We start from the raw sequence: 6,000 nt of genomic DNA, 5'->3' as shown, positions 1-6,000 counted from the left end.
CCCCGTGCCTGCCCGTCCCGCCCGGCCTCCTTCGTCTTCCCCGAGGGGCTGACAGCATCTCTGCCAGGCGGCTCGCCCCCGAGAGCGATGGAAAGCAACTCCTTCTTCCCAATTCCCCGGGCATCCCCGGCTCCTGCCAGGCTGCTGCTTTCCGACGTGGCGGTGGCACGTTCCAGGTAGAGGGGAGAAGAGGCTTCGAATCAGTCCGTTTCTTTCATGGAGGAACGTGCCCTCAGATTTTGCATCCCCGGGCCTCCGCTGTCGTAAGATGGCTTTGACATTCATCCGTGCGTGCTTTCTTGGGATAGACAGAATCTATTAAGCCATTCCATGGCTACATAAAAAAAAGCACAAGGAATTTCTCGGAGCCAGGCTCGTTTTATACAGTCCCCGGGTTTCCCCAGCACGTTCTGGCTGAGCCTTTGGATTTTTTTTTTTTAAATTTAAAACACTGAGCGCTGGGATTCTCCCGGTGTCATAAGGCCGACCTCCTGAAATTGCTCGAATTGATTTCACTGTCAGTTCATTTAGCGACATCATGGAACCTACCTGGTATGCCAGGCCTCTGGCTACATCTCCCTATCCACCCCTCACTTGGGTGCCCTTTATCTTTTCTTAAGTGAAGGCCGGCATGCTTGTCTCCATTCTTCCTATGTTTTTGGAGCCCCTCTATTTAGATTCACTGATTTTTTTTTTTTAAATTGGAAAGGTAGCTTGGTGGTGATGAAGGGTGGGTTAAAATGGGGAGGGGCAACGGAGGGAAGAGCAGTGTGGATGACAAAAATATGGCAGAAAACACACGTTGGACATTGGGAGACTCCATAGCTTCAACCATTAGGGAATTAGATGAGGTGGATTGCTGTCTATGGAGTAAGATATGAATATGTTGGCTGTGAAGGGGGAGGGGTAGAGAAGGAAGACGCTGCCAGCAATTTTCTCCCCCATCCTCCTTATGCTGTCTGAAATAACCCAGCCTTGAGGTCTCCCTCATAGCTTAAAGGGAAAGGAGGGAAGGATTGGCCTTGCTGGCACCTGTGTCCTGAGCACTTCTAGAGTAGATGGTTAGGAAAGGATTAGATCTCCTTGGATTGCAGAGAAAGCACATTTCTCAGTTGAAGGACCTATGACACCTGGCTCTGGTGACTCCCTGTTGGGAATTAGCAGCTGAGATGAAGTGCTTTCTACCCTGTGGGATGAAGAGATGGGAGGTCATTGTGGTATTGCATACATACAACACCTTTTCCTCTTTCCCCTTTCCCTCTTCTTACCTGCTTTCATTTGTTGTAGTTAGAGAGTTTCTGTAAACTTTCTAGGTGATGGGGACATTGGTGGGGAGGGGGGGATAGAATTATGGGAAAGGATGAGAAGCTACTTCTTTATTTCCCCTCTCCAAAACCAAGTTCAAAACAGCAGAATGGTGGTTGTGTGTGTGTGTATGTGTGTGCGCACGCATGTGCGTGCCAATACTTGGGCTTGAACTCAGGACCTCATGCTTTCCTTTACTGCTCAAGGCTGGTGCTCTACCATTCGAGTCACAGCTCTTCTTCCAGTTTTTTACTAATTAATTGGAGTTAAGTGTCTTGTAGACTTTCCTGCCCGTACTGTCTGTGAAATCAGATCCTCAGATCTCAGACTCCTGAGTAGCTAGGATTATAGATGTAGCTAGGATTATAGATTATAGATACTAGTACCTGGAATAATGTGGGTTTTATTTGCACAGAAAGGTCAAGGCCTAGGGGGAAAAAAGAAGCATTTACAGTGTTTGTAATCACTTGGTCATCCCAACTTAGCTTTGGGCCTTACCTGGACATTGAAGCTGACTTGCTGTAGAGGGCACTCACAGGTAATTTAGGACTTAATTAACCTGCCTTTTTCTTTTCTTTCTTTTTTTTTTTGGGTCCGGTCGTGGGGCCTGAACTCTGGGCCTGGGCGCTGTCCCTCAGCTCTTCAGCTCAAGGCTAGCGCTCTACCACTTGAGCCACAGTGCCACTTCCGGCTTTTTTGTTATGTGGTGCTGAGGAATCGAACCCAGGGCCTCATGCATGCAAGGCAAGCGCTCTACCACTGAGCCACCTTCCCAGCCCTAACCTGCCTTTTTCAAAAATGTGGGTGGAAGAGCTCTGGACCAGAGGCCCATCAGCTGGTTTGGGTCTTGACCACCAGCTTTCTCTGTGCCTTGGGCTAGGTGGCTTCCTCTTTGTGAGCATGTGTCATTGTAATAAAGCACAGGTGTTTTTCTAGGGTTCCCTACAGTATTCTTCCTACTAGATTCACAAATACATTGATTCATAAGTTGTGATGGCTATTTTACATTATTTCCTGTTTGCTAACGTAATGTTAAATTCACAGTATTAAACAATGGCATAGAAGAAGCATTCTAGAATTTAGTCTGCTGTTAGATTCAGAGCTACCTTTTCTTTGATTAGTTTGATATGTTGGTTTGACTGTATGTAAATAATTCAGAACTTGGATGGCCCAGAGAGGCACAGACTTCAGAGCCATTGGTCGGGATGTGAAGGTGGAATGACAGGTTGCTGAGGAAAGGCAGTTTCTATAATTCATTTGTTCCCAGTATATGTGTCACTTACTGTATTATTTATGATCATACAGGTGAATGTTTCAATGTTAAGATCACAGGAGACCTCTGTGATTGACCGATAGAGTTCCTGTCACTGAAGAATTTGAGGCATTGAGAGGTTTGGCCATTTGCCTGAGGTCACACAGCCAGCAGATGCAGAGCTAGGGGAGCAACTCTGAAGGATAGACTCTGTGTTCTGGATATATTTCTTAAGCACTCTTTTCCTCTGAGAGAGGAGTCCAGTATGGGGAGGAGAAAAGTGAGAAAGATATAGGGAGCAGAGGAAGGGAAGGCTGGAGATTCCAGAACTCTAATCTGTAGAGAAAAGAGAAAATAGGAGGTTTGAGACAAATCCTATGGGGAAGGGAAAAATAACCTAGAACCAAGTAGGAGAGGAGAAAGGGATGGAGCTTGAAAGGGAGTCTCTGTTATCTTCAAAAGAGCAGAACATTTCTTCTTCTTCTTCTTCTTCTTCTTCTTCTTCTTCTTCTTCTTCTTCTTCTTCTTCTTCTTCTTCTTCCTCTTCCTCTTCTTCTTCTTCCTCCTCCCCCTCCTCCTCCCCCTCCTCCTCCCCCTCCTCTGCCTCCTCCTCTTCCTCCTCTTCCTCCTCTTCCTCCTCTTCCTCCTCTTCCTGTGGGGCATGAAGTCAGGGTATAGGCATTATCCCTGAGCTCTTTTGCTCAAGGCTAGTGCTCTACCACTTTGAGCCAAAGCACCACTTTCAGTTTTCTGGTGGTTAATTGGAGACAAGAATCTCACAGACTTTCCTGTCCAGGCTGGCTTTGAATTGCTGTCCTCAGATCTCAGCTTCCACAGTTGCTAGGATTACAGACATGAGCCACCAATGCCCCGCAAAGAGCAGAACATTTCTATGCTCTTGGAATAAAATAAGGAGCACACCAAGTATGATGGGTGATGGTGGATTGAGAGTTCTCTGTGCTGATTTGGAATCTCCTTGGGAGAATCTTCCTGTTTTCCATCAGACTACAGAGTGTAGTGTGTAGAGGCTGCTTGGTTCAGGGCCAGGCAAGGCCCATAGCTACAATAGGGCATACAGGACTTGAACACGTGGGAAGTCAGGTGTGCTGTGCTGGTGGTGATGATGAAGTAGGGCCCAATTCTGCTGAGTCCCAGTTTATTTTTTTAATGCAAAACTAAAGAAAAGATTTCCATGGATTGTTTTTGAATTCAAGCAGTGTTTTGTCCTCTGACTTTTATTAAACACATTATGAGAGCATTTTATGTGCTCCCTTTTTAGAGGAGAAACTTGGAGATGACTGAATTACTAAACCATAGCTCATCTGGGGGAACTGCTGGCCTGTGACCTTCTCTAAGCCTCAAAAAGTTTCAGTGAACAATTAAAGAGCTGTGAACAGTGGTTAACCAGAGCATTAACCATGCAAAGGCAAGGATAAAAGATGGTAATACTTTGAAGTCTATGGCCCAAGCCAGTAGCTAGCCATGAACAGTATAATTTTCTTGGCTAGCTCTTCAGGTCCTAGGAAATATCTGTGGCCTTTTAGTGGTTCTGACTTTCTGGGCATGGTTAGTCATGTCGTTTAGCTCTGTATCTTGCTATGCCATCCTTTTCTTTATTTCTCCTGTTGTATCTTTCTTCTTGCCTTCCTCCTTCATCTTTTTTTTGTAACTCTAAATAATAAAGCTTTGTAGTCTGCTTTAATACGTTTATTGTGTCATTAAAATTTCATGTTCTCTGTTCTTAATTAAACCAGTTGAGTTTAGTCTTTTTGAATGTGTATGTGTTTTACACACAAAACAAAAAACAAATCCAGTTAAGTTGCTTTTTACTTCTGTGTGGCCTTCTATTGATTTTTCCCCCTTCTCTTCTGTGGTCAGCAGTGGCTCTTTATAGAAAAAAAAATTACCAGGTCTCTGTCATGTGGTTATTGTTTTAAAAAACAAAAAACAGCTATAACAGAAAAGGTTACCACCCTTGTATTGTGAACACAAGGGACACCCTCTCCCAAGAGATGTGTCCTGTTTCTTGACTTCCTTCCATGGAAAGTTTGTCTTTATTGTGTTCTCTAACCAGGCATACACTGTAAGGGTGGGGGTGCAGATGGTGGAGGTGGGGCTTTTGTCATTCTGGTAATGTTTTGAGGGGTGAAGCTGACAGGATATAGCCAAGAGAGTACATACAGGACAGATTTAGTATTGATAGTTTACTCTGTTTCCCCAGGCTATGCTAACCCAACAGTCTGTAGTAGGACCCAGACCTCTGTGGAAAACAATGAGATGCTTGTCATCTTTCAGATTGTTGGGTAGGACCTGTACCCACTTTAGGGAGGTAGGCATCCACCAAGAGTTCTAGATGCTTTGATTGAGGTATGATGCATAGCTTCATAATTTCCTTATGTCTCAGATTAATTATAGAGAAGGATTGAGTCTTGATGCTCAGTGGTCAATATTTAAAGTGGGCCTTGCAGGTAAGAAAGCATCTTAAAGTCAGGTGTGATGGCACATACCTATAATCACAGATACTTGGGAAACAGAGATAGGAGGGTTGCTAGTTTGGGCAGACAGAAGACCCTATCTTAAAAAGTAAAAAACAAAAGATCTGGAGGTGTGAGTGAGCCCTGACAGAAGACCCTATCTTAAAAGGTAAAAAACAAAAGATCTGGAGGTGTGAGTGAGCCCTGAATTCAGTCTCCAGCACTGGCTGCCAAACAACCAAAAATGGTACCTTGAAGTCTCCAGTGTGTGTGTGTGTGTGTGTGTGTGTGTGTGTGTGTGTGTGTGTGTGTGTGTGTGTGTGTGTGTGTGTGTGTGTGTGTTATTGGGGGTTGATGTCAGGGTCTTGTGGTTGCTAGGCAGGCACTCTACACTTGAGCCACACTCCAGTCTCTTTTTACTTTGGTTATTTTCATGGTAGTATCTCACTTTATGCTGGAACTGGCCTACCTACCTGTTTTTCCCATGTCACTGGAAATGATAGATGTGTGTTACTGCCCCCAGCCATTGTGCTTCCTCTATAGGTGGGATTACAGACTTATGCCACTGTGCCAGTGATTGGTTGAGGTGGAGTCTTACAAACTTTTATGCCTGGACTAGCTTCTAACAGTGATCCTTGATCTGTGCCTCCCAACTAGTTGGGATTATAGGCTTGAGCCACCTGGCAGTTTCTAGCTTTTATATGAAAAATCTACAGGTTTTATATTTAGCTCTGTAACGTATCTGTGCTGGTTTTAATATAAAACCATTCAAATCGTTGTACTGTTGAATTACAGCTGATTGTCCAGTAAAATGCTGTGTTTCTCTTGGGCCCTTCTCCAGTTTGGAGAAGCAAGGAGAGGGGCAGGCCTCAGACCTGCAGGGATGGTAGTAGTGAGACTCCTCCAGCCATACTTGCTGTCTGCCAGAGTCCTAAACACCAGGTTCTTCTCTTTCTCTTTCCTTCATCA

The 6,000-nt window shown here is 44.7% G+C and overlaps 1 protein-coding gene across 6 annotated transcripts in view; it reads left to right on the top strand.

Annotated features, from left to right (window-relative positions):
- Sorbs1 (sorbin and SH3 domain containing 1) overlaps nt 1–6,000 on the top strand; it is a 236,646-nt gene that overhangs the window by 803 nt on the left and 229,843 nt on the right. The gene's annotated exons all lie outside the window — the stretch shown is intronic.

This window comes from Dipodomys ordii, unplaced genomic scaffold (genome assembly GCF_000151885.1).
Source record: "Dipodomys ordii isolate 6190 unplaced genomic scaffold, Dord_2.0 Scaffold36, whole genome shotgun sequence".
Taxonomy (NCBI): Eukaryota; Metazoa; Chordata; class Mammalia; order Rodentia; family Heteromyidae; genus Dipodomys; species Dipodomys ordii.
The sequence above is the reverse complement of the archived record's forward strand: the minus strand, read 5'-3'. Positions and strand labels throughout refer to the sequence as shown.